Source organism: Chroicocephalus ridibundus, chromosome 6 (genome assembly GCF_963924245.1).
Source record: "Chroicocephalus ridibundus chromosome 6, bChrRid1.1, whole genome shotgun sequence".
Taxonomy (NCBI): domain Eukaryota; kingdom Metazoa; phylum Chordata; class Aves; order Charadriiformes; family Laridae; genus Chroicocephalus; species Chroicocephalus ridibundus.
In genome coordinates this window covers 57,688,105-57,709,719 of record NC_086289.1, presented here as the reverse complement: position 1 = coordinate 57,709,719, position 21,615 = coordinate 57,688,105, and the positions used below count along the sequence as shown (strand labels likewise).

The 21,615-nt window shown below is 44.8% G+C and overlaps 1 protein-coding gene across 1 annotated transcript in view; it reads left to right on the top strand.

Annotated features, from left to right (window-relative positions):
* HS6ST1 (heparan sulfate 6-O-sulfotransferase 1) overlaps positions 1–21,615 on the top strand; it is a 198,027-nt gene that overhangs the window by 145,977 nt on the left and 30,435 nt on the right. The gene's annotated exons all lie outside the window — the stretch shown is intronic.

Here is a 21,615-nt window from a genome sequence, read left to right as displayed (position 1 = left end):
TATGCTGCTGCGCTCTCTCTCTCCTGGGGGAAAAAATACATTGCAGTGGTGGAAGATGAAAATAGCCATCAGTCACAGACCTGGCAAGCATCTATATTTGTAGTAAGCATTCTACGCTGAGGCTAAACAATGAAGCCATTTAATGCTCCTTTCTTGGTAACAGTTTAACATGAGAAGGCCCTACCAACGATGCAGTCTGGCAAGGAAAGCCAGAGCCAAAACTAAGTCCCAAATATTTTCCATGGATTTTGCTTACTGCGGCAGGGCCACTAAGTAAGTGCGTTCTCAGCTTGTCTTTAGCTCCTTCTGTGAAGAGCAACCATGAAGGAAAGGGAGAAAGAAGATCATGGGCAAAACAGACTTGACTTGGGGAAATTAATTTAATTTATTACCAAAGAAATCAGAGCAGGATAATGAGAAATAACACCAAAACCTAAAACACCTTCCCCGCACCCCTTCCTTCTTCCCGGGCTTAAGTTCACTCCTGAATTCTCTACCTCCTTGCCCCTGAGTGGCACAGGGGGACGGGGAATGGGGGTTGTGGTCAGCTCATTACATGCTGTTTCTGCCTCTCTTTCCTCCTCGCCCTCTTCTGCTCCAGTGTGGGGTCCCTCCCACGGGAGACAGTCCTCCACAAATCTCTCCAATGTGAGTCCTTCCCATGTGTTGCAGTTCTTCATGAACTGCTCTAGCATGGTCCCTTCCATGGGGTGCAGTCCTTCAAGAACAGACTGCTCCAGCGTGCGTCCCCCATGGGTCCACAGGTCCTGCCAGGAACCTCCTCCAGCACAGGCTTCCCACTGGGTCACAGCCTCCTTCAGGCATCCACCAGCTCCAATGTGTGGTCCTCCATGGGCTGCAGGGAAATATCTGCTCCACTGTGGACCTCCATGGGCTGCAGGGGGACAGCCTGCCTCACCATGGTCTCCATCATGGGCTGCAGGGGAATCTCCGCGCTGGGTGCCCAGAGCACCTTCTTTCCTCCTTTTTCACTGACCTTGGTGTCTGCAGAGTTGTTGCTCTCACATACTCTCACTCCTCTTTTCCGCTGTAGTTGCTCAGTTTTTTTCCCCTTCTTAAATACGTTATCCCAGAGGGGCTACCCCCATTGCTGATGGGCTCAGCCTTGGCCAGCAGTGGGTCCATCTTGGAGCCGGCTGGCATGGGCTCTACCGGACATAGGGAAGTTTCTAGCAGCTTCTTGCAGAAGCCACCCCTGTAGTCCCCCCCTACCAAAACCTTGCCACGCAAACCCAGTGCAAGGATGCTGAGGCAGGGCTTCCTGAGACACAACTCCGGTGAAAGGATGAGTTCTGGAGAAGGCAGAGGACAGCCACACCAGGTCAAGCCAAATCCATCTTTTCCTAGCAGTAGTCAGAAGCGGTGCTGAGGGATGGCCTGGAACATGTCAAAAATGTAGGATACCTGCCTCTAACACCCTCCCAACCTCTAAGAGTATTTTTATTCCTTTTTTTTTTTTCCTTTGTGTGTTCAGGAAAAAAAAAAGACTTTGTAGATTCTTGTGCAGTCTTACTTATTTGCAGAGCGTTATTGCAGCCATATCAATTTTTCATGGAAACAAGACAGGGAGGCTTTGACTTTTGCACGCTGTTTGGGCTAAAAGGGCAACAATATGATGTATTTTAATACATGCGCTTTGAGTTTCTTCTAATGAAAAATACCAAATAAGCAAGTTAAAAGAGTGCCAGGGCTACTTCTGAAGCTTGAAAAATAGATAAAAGCCAAGAATCTAAAACATTTCATTAAAAATGAACCCAGAAGTTTTTTGAAGCTCAACATTTTGTTCTGCAAGCTCAGCAATATTCATTAACCTCCCACTGAAGATTGCTGAACAGCTGGATCCAATTTCTGAAAAGATAATCATGAAGAAATTAGATTAATAGTCTTCAAGTGGAGCAGTTGAGGATCGGTTGTGGCAAGCTCTTTTATATGTAGCATGTTGTTAGCTACTTCTCATGTGAAGATGGTTACTGCAATCCCAAGAGGAATGAGGCTGTATCTCGGTGATACAGATATCAGTTCTCCTGGACTGTGAACACAGCAATAAGCAAGATTGCTGCTGGCTCCCTCTTCTCCTTCTTCCTGGCTCCCTATTCTGGACACATCACCTCCATGACATATATGCATATTGGCTGCAAGGAAATGGCTGCCCTTTCAATATCAAAGACAGCATGTTTCTGACATACTCATCACTGCAAAAAAGCTCCTGCTGGTCCAAGTGAAGATTAGGTGCCTTTTGTGGGGGGCTTTATTGTAATACAGCGAGGTAAGTGTAAAGAATGACCTGTTCCCCCTAAGACAGAGCCAGAAATAAAGTAACAATCAGTACTGGCTTCACTCTCACTGAATTAACTGATAAAACTCCATGGAGTTCAGCAGTAGCTGAATTGGGCAAGGGCAGAGCACCTCTGAATCCCACATTAGGCTGTCTTATCCCTAGTCTCGTTTTTCACTTGCTTCGAGCAAGTCAGGTCTCACAAGAAGAGCTGCGAATTTTCTCATGTTCTCAGGTCAGTGCCGGCCACCTCGCTGGAAACTCAAAAGCCGCTTTTGCCCCTGCTCCCACAGCATGTCCTTCCAACAAACAGCTCCCTGGCAGGTTCTTAATACGGCACCTCCACTGAAAAGTGTTGTATTTTCACTTGCACGCAGTGACCACAGTCAAAGGAAGCAAATACTGTTCTGAAAACCGACGTAGGGCCCCCAGCAGTGGTTCCCCTGCTCTGTTCATGTTCTTTCTCTCAGGTATGGGACAAGCCATCAAAATTGTGAACGTAAGGCAGGGATTAAAGCACACTTATTTTTGCCCAGGTGAGCATTCTCGTGGTGCGTGGCTTGGCACATCCTTCAGCAGCCTAGTTGCTCTCTGCTTTGCTTCTTAGCTCTCTCATTCGCCAGCCTGTAAGTTTATTCCCATTCACACAAATAGATGCAGAATAACCTGGAAAACCTTTGGGCTTTGATTTTCCTGAATGGGTGACCAGAAACAGCTTGCTGTTGTTTGCAGTGTGGTTCACAGGCAGTTTACCAGCGATCTTTTTTTTAAAAAAAAGTAAGTATAGCATCACCAGCTTTCACTCATGTTTCTCTGTTCTACAATTAGCAAAACGATATGGTACTTCTTACCTGCTGACATTCAGTCATGCCCTGTGTAAACATATATCCTTATACAACCATACAGGTCTTAGGGATAAACCGCTGCCTTACCCCTTTAGGTGACGTGCTGTTGATGGCTTGGCTGTCAGATGCTACGAGGGCTTAGCTAAATGACAGCTGTGGGTGTGCACTGGCTTTGATACAGGACACTCCAGAGCTGTCTCTTCCAAACCTGCCAGTGTAGGTGTGTGCCAGTCCTCGGGCCAGGACTTTGGAACATCAGCTCTGGCCCTGCCAGCCACCCAGCACACGTGCACAGGCACATTCTCCCACTTGGGTGATGCATTCTTGGTCAGCAAATGGCTTAAGAACATCCCTGAACTTAAATATCAGCTTAAAGGCTTCCAAGACAATGTGGGAATGGGTCTGGGGTCAGCTCAAGTGTTTCTCTGAATCAGGGTTGAGAGAAATTAACTTTTTAGTGCTGTAGGACCCTTCATTTTGAGGGAAATGTGGCAGCGGAATAGGCCGTGCTGACTTTTGACAGCGCTGGAAGCCAGCCAGGTCTCTAAAATTGTTAGTCCTTTTTATTTTGCAGCCTGAAAGAAGTATTTAAATGAACTGACAGAGCTAGGTAAAGAGGCAGAAGGGTTGTTTGTTTTCCTTTTTTTCTTAAACTTTCAGTACACACTTAAAATGTGACACTCTTGTCTGGTATTTTCAGTTTAGACAGAACGTGGTTGTTTCTTGGGTTGAAAAATTGAATTCCAGAAAGAAATAATGCTTCTGGCAAAGCAGACTGCATTCCAGGGCATGATTTCATCTGGTGACTAGTCCAAGAGAGTCAATATTGGCTAATATGACTACGACTGCATGTATTTCTCATTAATTTTCATCAAAACTTGCCAGAAAGTTCATGTTTTGGTGCCAGCAGATCACTCTTCCTTTCCATATATTTTGTAGTGTCATCATTCACTAACCCCAAAAGTCTCTCTAAGGAAAAGAAAAAGCTATAATGCAACGTGCTCATCTCCTCAAACAAATGGGAAATTCTTCAGGAACTTTTGTTTTGTGAATCCCTTGCAGGACCAATATTTTCTGGTGCATAAAACAACATGATTCTAAATGAGCTCATGAAGTACAAGGCAGCTTTGACCCTCTGTCTGCTTTCTCTTTCTGCATGAGCTCAGAACAGAGTCATGCTGATATCTGATCTAATTTTTATATGTATTTGGCCCAAATTCCCTCACGATGTCTTTTGAGAATCCTTGGGACATTCTCGCTCTCCGGTTGAGATGTGTGCTGGCTGCTTCTGCTGCACCGCGTTCCCCAGCAATGGAGCGTAGACGTGCAGATCTGGGGGGCTGGTCGCTGTCCCACAATACATGGAAGAATGGGAACTCTCAGTGCCTGTTCTGCCTGCGAGAGTCCTGGATTTGAAACAAGAGATGTATATAATATGCCCATATTTTGTCAGAGATGGAAGGATGCAGTTGCAGATCCTGGAACAATCCATGAAAATAGGTCCAAACTCCTGAATTCTCCTGGTGATTAAGTGCATTCCAATGTCCCATCAAGCAGCTAAACAACTTCCGTGTTCTCTGTCCCTAAAAATGATTTAATTATATCTTTCTGTAGGGACCAGTTAGTGATGAAACTGACAAAAAATTGACCCACATGGGTTTTTTTTGATATTCCACCTGAGCTGTCATTCCTAAGTGTGTGGTCAGGACATATCCAAAACTTTGCTGTGCTGCCTCAACAGGCCAGTTTTTTCCCTGCCTTTTGGTTGTATCTGGAAACTGGGAAGTCAAACTGTCCTGTCCCGGAGAATCTGAAATGGATCCTAAGGTTTCTTTTACAGTGCTGTCAGCTGGCTGGCAAGACCTTCTCTCTGAATGTCAAAGCGCTTTCCTTGGGGAGACAGCCGGCATCTCCCGCCTGCCTCAGGAACGTGCCAGTCTCTGAGATCTGGTCACCAGATATGTGCAGCGATCTCCTGACCTTGGTTAACCACCGTCTACTACATACGGCAGCCAGGGCAGATGCCACATTTGGAAGAGCCACGCTTCGGTCAGGCAGACTGACAGAGCTGGTATTTCTCTCTCCTACGCTCCAAAGAGGGGATTCCTTCTTGTAAGGTACTGCGTGCTGGAGAGTCTGCATCCCTGGGGATTGCAGGGTAAATATCTCATCTTGGGACTTATTTCAGCAAAGGTAGACCTGGTGACCCAGCTGCCTGCCTTTCCTCCCTCTGTGACGTTTCATTTTGAGGAAACTTTTTTATGAAAGGAAGAAGAGGCCCTAGAAGTGTAGGCTGAGGCTGGTCTTGAGCTCTGGAGGTAAATAAGTGTTCTAGCATTTGCAGCTGAATTGACTAAACCAGCTCGGAGAAACTCTGTTGGTGCAAGTTACAGCTGAGCTTTAAAAACAGTCACCTTACCCCGACAGTGTATTTCTTTTGTCTGCTTTCTTCTTTTGTGAAGAAAACAGCTGTGGGTGATCCATGAAACAAAATTACATTCACAAACATTTTACAAATAGGGGAGGGATGGCAGATAAAAATGTATATTTGTTTAATTATTCAGTACAGCGAGTTCACCTGTAAGAAGTAGTGCTTATATCACTATATACTGTACATAGAGGGGCTTTTATGTTCGATTTCAGTCAACTGAGTCGGAATAGTTGAAATATGCACAAGAATCAGGAACATATATATGCGTTTATATCAGTATTACTAATTGGAGACTTTGTAAATAATACCACTGTAGTGCTTTTCCTCAAATCTCAGCTGCTGAAATTATGTTACCACCTTTGAATCCTCCTGTTGTGAGGAAGGAAGGGTTTTAGAATTCAAGACTTAGTATTTAATAAAAGCTATGACTATAGGTGGAAGGTCCTAACTCATTCATTGTTCCCCTATTTGGCCTTGTACATGGGTGTTCTAAGAGAAGACAGTGAAGGGGTCTGAATCTGCTTAAATTCTCATTGAAATCTATATGGTAGAGTAATATGAGGAAAAAAAAAAGAATCTGGTCACTGCTCATGCACCACTCTTCCCAGTGGTGAGCAGCAGGCCCATTAACCAGCTGATCAGATTTTATCTTTTCCCCACTCTGTGAAATTAAGAGGTTTTGAGAGCTAAGTGACAAAGCTCCTTAATACCAGATCTATTATTAGCAGTGTTACTGCCATCACCTGTAGTGCAAGCTCAGCTTTGTGGGCAACCCTCTCGGAGGCCAGCAGGCAGCAGAGGCAGGGGGAGCAGGGCAGGCAGCTTTTTGGGGGGGACTCTCCTCTGCTGCACTCTCCTCCCGCTGCACACTTTGCTCTGTCTTATACGTTTCTCTAACTAGGATTTTGGAGGCAGGGGCGTAGAAGAAGGGTAATGCGTTTGTGGAGCTGCAAGTGTTGAAGAAGGACTCCCTAAAGGGATAGGAGGAAAGAAAACAGTTTCAGCAACCCCCAAGCGTAAGCTACGTGCCATCCTGCAGACCCAGGCAATTTGAATGGTGCTAAAAAGAAGCCACCTTCTCCCCCCCGTTTTCTCCCTGACATTTCCACTTAGCAACAGAAGACAAAGTTACATCAAATGAAGTGATTATTTTGATTTATATGGCACCCTGGATGGAGTGCGTACTTTACAAGAACGTAGCGCTATTGCAGCTTCCAACTGCTTACAGCCTAACGAGATGCACAAGATGTGACAAGCTCTGCTAGCCCAGGGGACGGACTGCAGGGACATTCCAGGTGGGGAAAGAGGCATGGCTGGAAAGCAGCTCAGTGCTGTCAGGGAGTCGCGTCTGCCAGAAACGAATCCCTCGAGTGGTGGCTCGTTGCAACTGTCTGCAGGAGCCTGAGCCTGCAGGTGGGGAAAAGAAAAGTAGGTGAAAGCCAGCTTAATTTTCTCTCACTGAGAATTGATGCAGAGTGCATTTTGGCCTGACCCTCAGTGATGATGCTGAACCCAGAAGAGAGCGCTATGTGGCTCTCAACCCCTTGATGATTTTTTTTTCAAAATATGGTTTCTTATTCTGCTCCATGTGGGCAAAGCCACATCAATCACGCCATGCTGGCTCTGGCCCCAAATTCCTGACAGTGCTTTCCTACTTATTTATTTTAGCTTTTCAAGAAACTTCGTTTTATGGCAGATGTTCTTATAAGAGTCCTTATAATTAAAGGTCAGACATTGTGATAGGTTAGGTTTGCATTTTGATCTTTGCACTGCTGCTACCTTTGGGCTAAAACCTGCAGAGGTTCCTTAAAGGCAATGTCCTCCTTTCTGTCTCTATTTCTCAAAACATAAGGGGCTGTAGGGTAAGGTTTGCTATTTCTAGATTGGATCAACATCCATTTAAGTTGTATAACGATGGGTTCTACTGAAATACTGAAATAAGATGAAATCTCAGCTGAGCAGTCCATCACCTGTCGGGAAAGTGACAAAGTACACGCAGAAGACCTGCTGAAATCAGTGAAGGTGAGGTACAGGCTCAAATTTAAGCATTAGCCCTGTAGGCTCCGTATCCCTGGTTGTACTATTTTTTTTTTTTCCCATTTATTTGCCATCATTCTGAAACTAATTTGGAAGGTAATGATTAAATACTGTCAGAAAGCATACAGATGAGGAGGAAAGGCCTCCCTAATTGTGTTTTGACATTTTTTGACATCAGTAATTCTTTGGAAGGAAAGAGAAAAAGGAAACAAAACAAAATCTGTTCAGTCAAGATTTTCTGCTTTTGTTCTCTTTAGCTAAGAAAAATCAGGTTGCAGAGAAGCTAGTACTGCAGAACCAAAGCTTGCATCCCAGGCAGGAGTTTTCACATACTCAGCTTCCATCTAAAGGCAATTTTACAGAAATTTGCACTCCTGTAAAGCGAGTGTTTCCTTTGTAAGTGATACAGCGCTCAGCTTTCACAAGACCTCCATGCTTTGCACTATCTCAGTGATTTCAGGGATGCGGTACTAAGATTTGCTTAATACATGAGTCTGTCTAGACGCAGTAGGATGTCAGCTCCGTGCCTGGGTTTTGCATCACTAGGTAAATAACTTAGCAAATGGAATAGCACATCTGTATTTTGTAAGATTAAAACCCTGTCTGAAAGAGACTATTGTATTGGCTCTTGAGGAGAGCTGTAGCAAAATAGATACAGGATCTTCAACTTGGAAGGCTTTCTTCGGAGTTATTTCTCTTATTAGCATTTAAGATCGGTTTCCAAGATATTTTCTAAATATCAAACCCAAACTGTAACAATAAGATCCCTAATTAATGACAGAATTATCAGTTAGAGTGTAGTCTTGCATACTTTGAAAGCGTTCCCCTAGTCCCCTAACAATGACTTCACACAGAAGACAAGTAAGGCCAATATCAAGTCTAACACGTAAAGCAGGATTAATTTTTAAATCTCACTTTGTTGTTGTTTTTTTTCATTTTGGGATTTTTTTTAGAACCACAATTTTATTCCTGCCCTGTAACTGAGGCCATCCTGGTTTGCTACCATGTGATTCTGCTAACAGTAACAGGAACGGTTAAATCCAAAACCTTTGTGGGGGGCATAGTTTGTTCTCCCTCCTGCTGCCCTGCCAGAGTTGGGGGTCCAATGTAGGTGACTTTAGGGAAGGACCCAAAGCCACAGTCTCTCCTCGGTATCAGTGAATAGCTCTGAGCTGGGTACAGGGGAGCATTACAGAAGCCCCCGAGTCAGCCACAGGGACATCTTGATAGATGCCACCACAAAGCAGGTTCTTATCACCCCCCTCCAGCATGCCTAAGGGCTCTCAGCACAGATTTCTTTCCTGTAGCTGTTAAGGATATTTTTTTTCTGCTGCATGGTAAGCTTTAATGCTACTTCTTTCTTGGGTTTGGCAGGTAAATGAGAGCACAAGCTTCCAAAATTTTTTTGTGAATTACGTTAAAATGTCTTAATTTCCAAATGACTAATAAAACCTGAAATCTCCTGAGAGACGTAGGGCTTTTCATAGGATTAGCCTCAAATGAAAAGGCCATTACTGTTTGAATATTTCCAAAGAATGTGTGCCTTTTACAATTTTGATTGAAAGTTAAGTGTACAAGTTATTTTGAAGGGCCTTTCTGTTTAGTTGTCAAGAAAGTGAGTTGAAAGGAATGAGTGACCGAATTTGAGCAGAACTGAAGACTTGTGGAATTTCCCACAAGTGGGATTTGAAAGGAATCTGAACTCCTTCTCACCTGGTAGTTGTGGGATGTGGTTTTGGAAGGGATTCCTGAAATGATATATGTGCAGACAGCACGGCTTCAAAGGAAAATGAGAAGAAAAAACACAGATTTTGCTAATAAGCTGTGAGTAGTTTGCTGAACCCCTGGAACTACAATCACACTCTATTTCCCTCCACGTCTACGTCAAGGCACCCCAATCCTGCCAGTCAAAATGAATGAGAATATTTTGCACGTTAACTCGCTAACGAAGTGAAGCATGTGAATAAAGTTATTGAGCCACACGGCTGTTTGTAGAGCACCGTCTGCATCACGTGTACGTTTGAGTTTCCAAAAGTCCACAGACTGAAATGTCCACAAAGTGATGTGCACGAGGGATTGAGTTTGTTCCCTAAATGTGTTCCCACGGTTAAGAGTCCACCTTCTGAAAAACTGGGTTAATACGTAACATGACACAATTTCTTAATAATTTTGCAGTTCCTTAAAAACAATAGCATGAAGTGCAAGTGATACTCTCTCAAGGCATTGCTTTGCTCCGATTAAGGCAGAACTTCAAAGCCATGTCCTATCTCACTGTCATGAAACATAGTGACAGCTCTGTCACTCACTGGAAAACTTCCTTCTGAAGTTGGAATGTCTTTGTTGTTTGTTTTTTGGAGGTTGCTTTGTTGTTGTTGTTTTTTAATGGTAGTCTTTTCATTTCTTTTATGCTTAGGGATTTGTACATCCCGGATGCTTTGCTGAAAATCCTGTCAGCCTGTGAGGACCTCTCTTCAGCAATATGTAGCGTTCTCCTTGTTGAATGCAAACAAACAGTACTTCGGTGCATTGGTGGTGGAGGGGTATGCCAGGAAAAGGTGCTGGGGGGGCAGGCTTCTTTTATGGGAAAGGAGCAGGCAGTTCCTCTTGCTTTACTCTCCTGTTCGCATCTTAAGAACAATTTGGCATTTGTAGGATTCCAGAAATTATTGTCTCTGTCCTCAGAGAGACAAAACTCTCACTTGTTCAGCTGGCGTGCCAAGGCCCATCTAAGCCGTTTCTCCTGCAGGCACATTCTTGAGCCTTCTCCTCTCTCACTGCCCAAAGTTAACAGCCAGGATACCATCCCGCTGTACTTTCCAAGACCGCTCTTTCATGCTTCCGACTCCAGCCCTGAATGAGATGTCGCATGGAGCAATCCAGCCTTTGTAAGTTGGCACGCAGAAGCTTAGGAAGTAGTTCAGTTCTGCTTGCGTGCGTCTCTTCACAAATTTAAGGGCTGCAAAAGGCATTGTGATTCAGAGCTGTATTAACAGCCAGATGTAGGAACTTTAAAGAAAGGCATTCTGCAGATTGATCACAGCAATGCTATTACCATCAGTAGTGTGTAAAGTGTCAACTGCAGCTGTGTTGAATTATTCATTATTTCATAAATACAGTGAGGTTTCCAAGGGCAAGGTTTTTAAGATCCATTTGAAAAGTGAAATGAAAGGCCCTGTAATTAAAATTCATTATTAAACTTCATTTATTTAACTTCATTTCAACTTTTCCCTATGTGATTATCATTAAAGTTATTATATTTATTGATTTTTCTACTCCCTTCCCTTTCTCTGGCAGCTAATGAGAAAAAAGTGGTTTTGAATCAAGCAAATAATCAGGCTCTCCCTAGACAATTGTTCTGTGCTCTCATGTTGACCCCTGGAAAGAGATTTACTGGGTGACGCTCTTATTTTTGCTGATAGGAGACACTGTGCCCATCAGTGCAGGGTAAAAGAAAATAAATTAAAAGGAAATCTGTGTTTTGATGTGCTTGCATCTTAGACCCTTAAAACTGTCTCTAGGTTTGGAATGACTGGAATCTGCCCTGGGCTCAGCGGGGAGCGAAGTGCAGCAGACAGAGCGCAGTGCTTTCTTGTTTAAGAGCTAGCGCTGAAGACAGAGCGCAATTCCATACAAACAACGTTATCTTCAGTTCATCTCTACTAACAGAACATATTTCCATCAGAACTGTGCCATTCAAGATTAAAAAAAAAGTTAAAAGGCCCTTTGATACCTCAGCCATCTTTATGGTCACGCCACAGTCCTCTTGAGATCGGGGCTGCGGTACAAATAGCTGCGCTGCCTTGTGTGGCAGGACCAGGCGAGCGCAGGGATGATGCTTAAAATGGCCTGAACAGAACCAGACTGACCTTCGTGGAGAGGGTCACCTGCTTCTTATATCTCAGCTACTCATTTACAACTTGCAGGGGCACATCCAGAACAGCAACAAGGATGCTGTGGGAGCAGCATACCTGTCCGGAGCGCTCCTGGCTCCCCGGTCTCCTCTGGTCTCTTCCATTCAGCATCACAAGGGTGGCAGGATCCAGAGGAAGCTGGAAACGCAGGAGTGGTCACAGTGGCAGGTCTCAGCTGCCACTGTGACTTATCCCTCCCTGCTTCCTGAGCCCCTCACCGCAGTCCAACTGCCCCTTCCCTGCTTAGCAGGTGGCATTAGCCCCAACAGGCCCCAGGAGCCAGGGCTGGGGGCTTTGCTGCCCACGATGTGGCTGTACAACGCCCACCTCCTATGTATCATTAATTGTGGCTCTTTTATGCTTCGGTTTTCCTGCGTGCCTCTTGGAATTACTAGTCTTTGTCCGTTCCTCAAGGATGCTGCAAGGCTGTATTTACTGATGTTTGTGAGGTTCCTTTTGATCCTGCAGTAGGAGGTGCTCTTAAGTGTCAAGAAGCTGTCACTTATATTGTTACCTTTATAAACAGACATGTTCGCACAGCTCGTCTAGCATTTGGTACAGGAATAAGGGCTAGTAATTCCATTTTATCTTTCTGTGTAATCTTCCAGTAGCGCAGTATTACCCACAGTTGAAAGCCACACTGGTAAAGCATCATGTGTTCACCTAGAAAATGTTACCTTTTTCTGGAGTTAGTTGTGCAGGACTCATTTCTTCTGCTGATTTAATATCGCACCTCCGGGCATCAGAGTATCTAAGAAATACAGAGTAGATTTCCTCGCTTTCTGCGCAGCGTGCCAGTCCCCCGCAGCAGCAGGACATGTGCTCTAGAGTTCATTCCAGCTCTCCGTGGGGAAATGGAGCTACAGGGCCCTGTTGAGAGAGAAGAAAAGATAAATAATCTTGTAGAAGACGTTCTTGCAAAACTCCCTGTGGCTTTCAGAGGACCAGCTCATCCAGCACTTTTTCCCCCCAACCCAGAGACAAGATCCCCTGAGGGCAGATCTCAGTGGGAGGGAAGAGCCTTCAGACCAGCTCTGCCCAAGCTCCAGGTCCTTTGGGTTCTCCTGCCTTACAGGAGCTTGCTCTTCCAGTTACCGCATTTTTTGGAACCGCGTTCCTCTCTTCTCACTGCTTTCCCTCTCAAAAAGGGAATTCAGTGAGTGAATTGAATACATTGGTGAGTACTGAGGCAATAACAGACTGCCTGTAAAGGTTTTGGGGTGAAAGTCAGAGGCAGTTCACATTCCCACTCGCTTTTGTGACCGTGTGAACCCAGTGAAATGTATGTCTCCTTACACGTGTGCTTGCGCATTTCTCATTCATCTTTGCTCAGTAGTTACTGAGGAGTGAGATCATAACTGGGATTTATTTCGAGCTATGGTCTCCCCACCCTGTTGGGTCCTTCAGCAGAGTCACTTTATCCAAAATTTCATTTCCTCCCTGTCTTTTTGTGTAAACAGAAAAGAAGGTGGATGGAAGCATACACTGGCAGAAATGCTTTGGCAGAAGGCCCTTGTTTTCGTCATAGCCTGATGATGAGGGAGAGCGAGCCTCATAGCTGAAACTTGCCCGCTGCCTGTCCCCACACGCGTTTGGTGGCTGGAGGGCCAGTTTCTCAGCTCCCAGCTCTACCCTGGGGGAGGAGAGGAGTTTCACAACGCCTTGTTATCACAGAGCGTTTCTACCCTGTGAACTGGAGCCAGGGCAGAGATGCCCAGGCAGCGCTGTGTTGCCATCAGTAGGGCTAATTAGCCCAGAGGCGGCGCTGAGCAATCACAGCCCCCACCGAGCTGGACCAGGTTCTAGTTAACATATTCCTGCAAGGTTGCGATGAACAGAGTGAGCTCGTATCTTCCTGCATCCAGGACAGCAGACACATTTGCTGTACTACCGCAGCACGTTACAGTTGCCTTCTGAATCTGTCTGTGGTCTTTTTTCTTACATCGTGATCTTATGTCATGATTTCTCTGGAAGGACATCTCTGTATGCATGTGCCATTTAGAGTCAAAAGCATTGGAGCTAAAGTAGAAAAAGAATAAGAGATATAACACCATTTTGTTAAAGTTTTCTGGATAAACGCAAACTTGAATTTGCAGCTCTTGAGAAAAGTTCCTCTTAATATTTAAAACAAATTAAATTGTTGTAGTTTTATTGTCGGTGAAAACGGAAAGCATTATAAAAATTATTCAAACATGCCATGCCAAGTTCATGAAACGTGGATTCAGGCTCGGGGCGGATCACACACAACATGAGACAGAATTTCACGTTTGCTTGGATTCTTTCCTTTATTCACAGATGCTTATGTCAAACCTTTCACCACAGTATGGGACAATTGGACAATGAAAAGACAATTAAAAGACTTGAGCCTCCTGCTTGGTTCCCTCAGTAGCACTAGGCATCTTTCAGTCTCTCTGATAAATTCCCTAGGAAACTCGCAGAATTTCTGACTTTAGAACAGTCTTTGTTTCTTTTCTTGCAAGTAATTATTCCCATCCCCTTTTTATCCCTTCATTGCACCAAACTTCTCTTGGTTTATGGATTTTTGGCTTAGCTTTAACAGGTCTCCAAAGCATTTTTCCTGGTTGAGTGCCGGAAGTATACTGCTAATACAGAGAGAAGTTACTGGATGTTAAACCTGTGCCTGGGGCTTGGCGATAACATGGCAAATGCAATGGGCTGGGCTGGTACCACCGAGAACTGGAGTTTTGCCACGGGGTACACGTTGTTAAGTGTGTGCAGACAGATATATTGATACATCCCCTACCTTTTCTCTGTATCTGCGTCCATTACTTATACTTAGTGTTCAAAAGTGGAATGGTATGTGTCTGTGTTAAATTCTATAGTACATAAAAGATCTTCCTGTTACTCCTTTGATGACAGCAAATCAGTGTCACGAAGGAAAGCTGGTGAAAAATTATTTGCATAAAGCTTTGAAATCTTTATCCACTGACAAAAGCACTTTGTGTCACCTTATTTTACTTGTCCGTTGTTTTTACTTTATCATTTGCTTGGAGAAAGCAAACTAAATTGAATTAAAATGTCTTTTTTTTTTTTTTTCCTGTTTTGCTGGCATGCTCATAGTGAAATACAAATCTGACTGGCTTTTTCTCTCTCTTTCTCTTTCCCATTGCTAATTTGGCCTGGATTTGTCTTTTGGTGGCTTTGATATCCCTGTGTGATCCTTTCTTCTTTGTTACTTTAAAGGTAAGATCATTATTTCCTCAGTCAGTGTTATGCATGTATCAGAGGTACAGAACTGCAACTTGAAAGCCGTCTGGGGAAGAGGTTAGTAAGAAAGCAAAATAATTAGTGGTCATTTGGAGTGCAAGAAGTCCAATTAAGAGGTGCATTTCATGTTTTGTCTTCACTAACCATTGGCTGCGAGTAGGGTTGCTCTCAACAGAGGAGGCTCTGGTTTTCCTGGGCATTGTACCCAGTGCCGCTGTGCCATGCTGGGCTTTGCCTCCCTCCTGCTGCTTCCCAGCCCTGCCAGCGCCTCCCTGAATGCCACCGAGAGAGGCAAGCGAAAGGTTGTTGGGGGCATTGGACCAGCCTCGGAGCACCAAATCTGCCCAGGACTGCAAGGAGCAAGACAAGGTCACTCGATGTTTCCCTTCACCTAGGATTTCCAGAGATTTTCAGCTGCTGAGAGGGGGCTCAGTGAATTTAAAGATACATATAGATGTGCTTGTTTAAATTACAACAGAGGGAAGGGATGCCAATCAAGATCAGAATATACAGTGATAGGTGTACAAAGACAGGCAGGGACATTGTCTCTTCCCTGAAAGCTTGCAGTGTTTTCTTTGTGTTGCTGTGTTACAAGGATGTCTTTGGTTTGGACTGCATTTTTCTGCCGCTCTCGGGAGTCTGCCAAGTCTGAGGTGAAATATCTCCAAACCACTCCTTCCCCGAGCTTGCTGCCTTGTAATGCCTTTTCAGTACCTTCTGTTCCTCAGGAACCAGGACACTCGGGGATAAGAACCTTTTGCAGCAGGAATTTAGAAATGTGCAGATGCTGGGAGGCAGAGCTGTGTATTTTCTGACAATTTTCAAGGACAGAAATTGCTGTGAAGACAAGCAACAGAAACCAAAGTAGGAAATTTTATTTTAATGAGCACTTTTATATATGATCAGCAAGTGGCGAATAGTGAAGTCCTGACGCTTCCCAGCTTGCACCAAGACAGTCCTGGTCTTTGACAGATCTGGAATATACTATTATTTTTCCAGACTTTATACTTTCCCCCCCTCTCAGGGGTCCAGAATTACATGCTGTAGTGTCTGGGTCATCTCTGCAGCCGTGCAGGGGCCTGGCTGTGTTCCAGGGAGTGACTGAGGGAGAGGGTTGGAGCCGGTCTCCTTGCGCCTCTCTCAACAATGGTAGGTTGCCTCCATTTACATAGTGACAGTGGAGTCACAGAAGACTCAATGAATTTAATTAGTAGGAAAGGAAAAATGTGTGTACTCATTATGTAAAACATGTAAATTTAACCCTTGAAATGGAATTGTCAATGACTCACCACTGTGGCTGGATGCCAGCGCCAGAGGCAAAATTACGGAAACTGGAAGTGTGTCACAAGAAATTAAATCAACTACATTAAGGTTCCTGGGTTTTGTTGAGGAGGTGGCTGTTCATGCCCATTATAGACTAAAAACTTGGTAGGAATATTGGTTTTTCTCCATTAAAAATGTGCTTTGAAACAGGATATGTATCTATAAGAAAGTTAATTGATAGAAGACCAGAAAAACAGAAGTAGGAGGAATCATATACTGGATCTCTACGAAAGTGTGTGTCCTGAGTAAAAGGCCATAATAAACAGTGCACAATGTGTGGCCACCGTAGGAATACTTGAGACTCTGATGAGTGTTGCAGTGCCAAAAATTGGCAGTGAGGAAGGTTTTTACCTACCCAGTCACTGCAAATGTTAATTCACAGACCCGCGGGCAAGTTACATGAGGCTGGATTATCGCAGTGGGATGCCCTGGGGTCTCACTCAGCCTCATTGTAGAGGATACCGGGAACAAAGAGTTTCATGGTGAGCTTTAGACCATTGTTTTCAGTAAGAAGGGAGGAACTTAACCCTCGGGCTGTTGCTGACACTTCTGGATCCCATCCAGGAGCGGGTGTGTATAGTTGCAGCTCTTAGGATGGTGCACAAAAAAGAATTTTTAAGGGTCTTTTTGAACTCCTGCCGCTGTTGAAAAGCAAAAGAAAGATCTCTTAACGACTCTGAATATTACACCTGTCACGCCATAAATGAACCTCAAAGGCTTTAATTTTTCCATCCCATCCCAGTGGTTGACATGGCACTGTACTGTAACCAGCATAGGACTGGGAGCTGAAAGGGGTGTCCCAGAGTCTTCCCCTCCAAGGGGCCCAGGAGTCCGGTGGGGTGGCGAGTGCCTGGTCCGGCTTGGCTTTCCAGTTCTGCACATCTCTGTCTGACAGCAAGGCAGATACTAACCCAGGCTGGCAGGGCTGGGAGCGGCTATCAAAGGGCTAATCCGCTGAAATGGTGTTTTAAACAGGAGGAAGCGCTGTGGCACGGAAAGGCAGAGCCATCTGGGAGAGACAGCCGCCACCAATGGGAAACATGGACTGTCATGATTTTTTTTCCGTCTTTGAGCATAGCCTCAGTTTATTTACTCATTAACTCCATATTTCTTATTTTTTTTATTATTTATTTAAGAACTGCTGCTCTTATGCTTTCTCGTGCTCTCTAGGGGTCACGTCACAAGTAACATAGCTCTGCTTGGAGGCTATTGTTTATGCTGCAGTTCTCTCCACGAACGTGCTGGCAGCGCCCAGAAAGGACTGTGCGCTCCCAGACCTGCAGATAACAGTCTTTCCTGACCCCGTTTCCAAATGTCACCATCCAGCGATTTCCTGTGCGTACTCTAAAAAAATTCATCTACGTTCTTCTCAGAAACAGGCTGTGAGGGTAGACGTGAAGCCTGGCAGGCCCAGGACAAAGAGCCCGGCTCCCACCGTCAGTAAAGCCCGCCTCACTGAGTAGTGAAGCATTTACAAAGCAAATGTAATAGCCTGAAACAAAAGTGCTGGGAGCGTTGGAAGGTTTCATTCAGAGGCAAACTGCAGCCTGAACAGTCTGTTCCTGCCTGGCCATCGATACCCCCAGCTCTTCCTACCTGCCTGTTTGACCTGGCAGCTCAAGGTGAGCAGGTTCTTAGCTAGGAATGACATAAGTAAGATTTTTTTGTATTGTGATGCTGCTTTATTTCCATGGTTTTGCAGTCTGAAAGCCTGAGGCGGTTATTAGGCAAGGATGTTTAACTAGATCAGAGTCCAAGATTATTCCGGTCTTGGGTCACCATGTCAAGTGCTGCTGTTTCCAACAATAGTTTGAAGGATTTAACTTCTTAATATCTCCAGTTACCTGGAGAACGAGCTGGACTTGCAGTGGAGAAATGCTTGCTCACACAGAACTGCGTGTAATTTTACGTCTGTGATTTACACCACGCATCAGAAGGAGTGGGGAAGGTCATCAAGAAAAGTTGAACTAAGGAGCATGGAGAAACAGTTATGAGAAGATTCTTAGCACATTTTTAATATCTAGAAAAAGTTCTGCTCGTCTTGCCAATCCTGTCCCCGTGCTCCAGCAGAGTTACATGGGCTGCGTACGCTCTCCCTCCCGTTTCCATCCTTTCCTGCAGAGAGAATCCTCCACCATTCTGCAAGGTGGCTCACCCACCTCATCCTTCCTGCTGGGGGTCCTCTGCCCAGGGATTTAAGGATGTACGGTGCCTGGGTGTCATTCTGAGGCCAAAGAGCCTGCCCAAGCTGGGAAGACACATTTGAAAGTGAATCTCAAACTGTCTGAAAAGTACCAGAACTGACAGCAGTGGAGATCAGGGACAAGCAAAATCATTTCATCAGTGTTTTAGCTGACTCGAGCACTGTGGGTCTGACAGTTGTCATCTTCCTGAATGTTACTGGGCTTGGGCTTTACGTAGGAAACAAAAAATAGCCAAAGAGGAAAATATCTTCGGGGAAAAAAGGTGAAAACCTCTCAGGCAGTCGAACAGTGAGAGCAGAGCACACAGAGGGAGAGGGAAGGGGACTTGCCCTGTGTCAAGCACTCACAGCAGTCCAAACTTTTGGAGGGAGGGGAGAACGCGCACCCTCCTCAGCTGTATCACAGGTCTTTGAAAAAGATGTTTGTTTATGGAATGAAAGTCCTCTCTAAAAGTGAGAATACAATTATCTTTATGAGAGAGTTGCTTAGAGGACAGCTACACAACTGACCTCCCCTCCTCCTGGCCAGCTGAAGTAAAATTATCGAAGCTGATGGTTTCAAAACCCTGAAAAGCGTGTGGACTCCTGGACTTCCCAGCTTGAAGCAGCACCGGCGGCGGTGCCACAGGTTTCTTCAGAAGGTACCAGTGCTCTGCCTCCCCACTGACTCCGGTGCGCAGCGTTGGGCATATCTGCCCCTCCATAGCTTTTGCTGAAGCTGCTGCTTGTGGTAGTTATCCTGGGTGTTTGCCCTCTGGGATGAAGCGGTAAATGACTTACACACAGGTTACTAACCATTAACTGCTTCCCATTAGTGTTTTTCCAGTCTGGTTATGAGCATGTAACCTAGAAGTAAAGTCACTGCCGCTCACTGCCACCTCCCCCTGCAGCTCCCAGCTATAGACTGGGCATGGCTCACATGGGATGGAATACCTGTGTCCCTGCCAGAGCCTGGGGAAAATTAACCCCATCCTCGCCGGAACCAGGACAGATCCTCCTGCCTGGGCTGTACTACAGGTACACAACAGGTATCCATGCAGGATGTGTGACTGTATCGTATCCTGCAGCTTTGAGTGTGCCCTTCACCCTCCTCGGCTCTGGTGCCCGCAGTTGGAGAAGGCGGAAAATAAATAGGGGAGGTCTCTTGAAACACGACATGCAAGAAAAAGACTGGAAACCAGGCCTCAAAAGGAAACCTGCAGAGCGCAGTCTGGTGGGTTCAAGCTGAAGTGTAAAGGGCCATTGATTTGCAGTCTGTAAGGGGAATAGCAAGCTGGCAGTAGACTAATAGATAAAAAAAAGATGAAGCTAGACAAACTCGGACTAAAAATTCTCTGGATTATACTGGGTTGAGCGTTGCTGACAGTTGTTAAATTGAAATAAGATTCTTTCAAGAATACATGCAGAATTCAAGGAAAAATTAAGTCATTAAGTCGTAGAAGCGCAATGGCCCCTGTAATTCAGAAGTCAAAATTGCAATAGTCTCTGTGGTTTTACTTTCTATGAATGACAGTGAGATGAATAAGTTCCTGGTTTTGCTGAGATTTGGTCAGGAAATGAAAATTGATACTCGATAGCGTGGCATTGACTTGGAGAGATATCTCCCCTTGTTTTCCATGGCAAAAGGACTTTGCACTTTGATTTGGGAGGATTCTTTCCTGCCACACACACAGTGTGAACTATGTCCGATCTGCTGATGTTTGCTTGTTTTAGCAGTCGTGAAGATATGAGAGGTTGGAGGCACATTTACTAAGTTAATGTCAGCATGGTCTCAGAAGAGCAAAGTAAACTAGTTGACATAGTAAATATTAGTATTGAAACGTAAGTAGACTAGTTAACATAAGAAAATGGTCTAAAACATGATAGAGCCTCATCTGCCTGACAAAGAAGTGGTGGTGCAGCTGGTCCTCTCAGCAGGGCAGATCTCAACAAGGAAGGCACGAAGACGAAAGGGCAAGACAAAAGCAGGCTGCCTCGCTGCACTGCCCGCTTAGGTTGGGCTGCTCTGGATCCCCAGAGGCGCATGAACTTCCGAGAAGGTTTGGGTTGTGGTGATTCACCACGACCACCGCCATTCACTGTCGCAACCAGGAAAAAGTGCGTCTGGAATCCCAACATGAAGGTGAACAAGGGCACAGTCAAGAAAGCGAAGAAGCAACAACTAGGTATTACTCAATGGCAGCATTTTCAAAAGCACACAGGTAATTTGGGAGCCCAAGCTCCCATGAATACCATTTAAGATCATCTTTCTCATAGGTGATTTTAAAGTAGTGCCATCCGTCTGTTCAAAAAATTGGCTTTTGCTCAACATGGGTGCTCTCAGGAAGCCCACTGTAACATCCACCTCCTTCAGCTGAAAAATTTGGCATAAAGAAGAGGGCCTACAGTGTTTTGAAATGCAAGTAGGCTTCCAGTTTATCAGTATAAAAGCTGGGAGTTACTGCTGCGTTATCTGAGCCAAAAAATACTCAGTGGAGTGTTCTACCAGTAATCTCAAACCGTACTTAATGCGCACCGCACCATAGCAAGGGTTAAATGAACTGGAAAGCTCATAGAAAAAAGCTCATACAGTGCAGTTTTTGTTTATACTGAAATGTTCCCATATGTTTCAGTTAATGCAGAACATAATTGGGTCTGCCTTGGGATGGAGACATTTTTCTTACACGATTTATCCATTAATCGGGTGGCGGGGGGGAGAGTCCACCAGAAATAGCTTCCTTTCCATTTTAGCCAGAACCCCACAGTTCAAAATCCCCTCCCTTCTCTCTACCCCTTAGTATGCTCATTCTCCTCTCCAAAATGTTCTGCCTCTTTTGCAGTGAAGTAACCTGGTGGAACAGTTTCAAACATGAGGTAAAATAGTTCTGCCCTAAATTAGCTTCCAGTTAATGTATTTCCTGGCTCAATTTGCTGAGCAGCTCACATTGCACATGGATGTTCCTAAATTAGAAAATCGTACTTATAAAAGTTTTCTTGTGTTTTTGTGTGTATGTTCAAAGTCAGGATTTCTGGTTTTGATTTTAGTACCTCAAAGTAACAGGAATGAATTGTGCTTGACATTAATTACATCCTTCTGTTGCTTTATTATTATTAGAATAAACAAGCTACTGATTTGAGGGAGAGAAAAGTCCACAAGGTGTTTGAGGTCTTTATTTCCTTTTCCTTTGGTAAACTTCCAGTAATTTAGCTTGCCTAATTTGCTGCTGGAAACCTGCTGCTGGGAGTACTCATACCTGAGAGAGAACAAAATTAGTGAGCTGCAAGGAAAATTTCAGTAATGAGTTGAGAAGCTGGGAAAATTTGGCTTTGTCTGTGTGTTTGCTTTTTGTGTGTGAATGTGC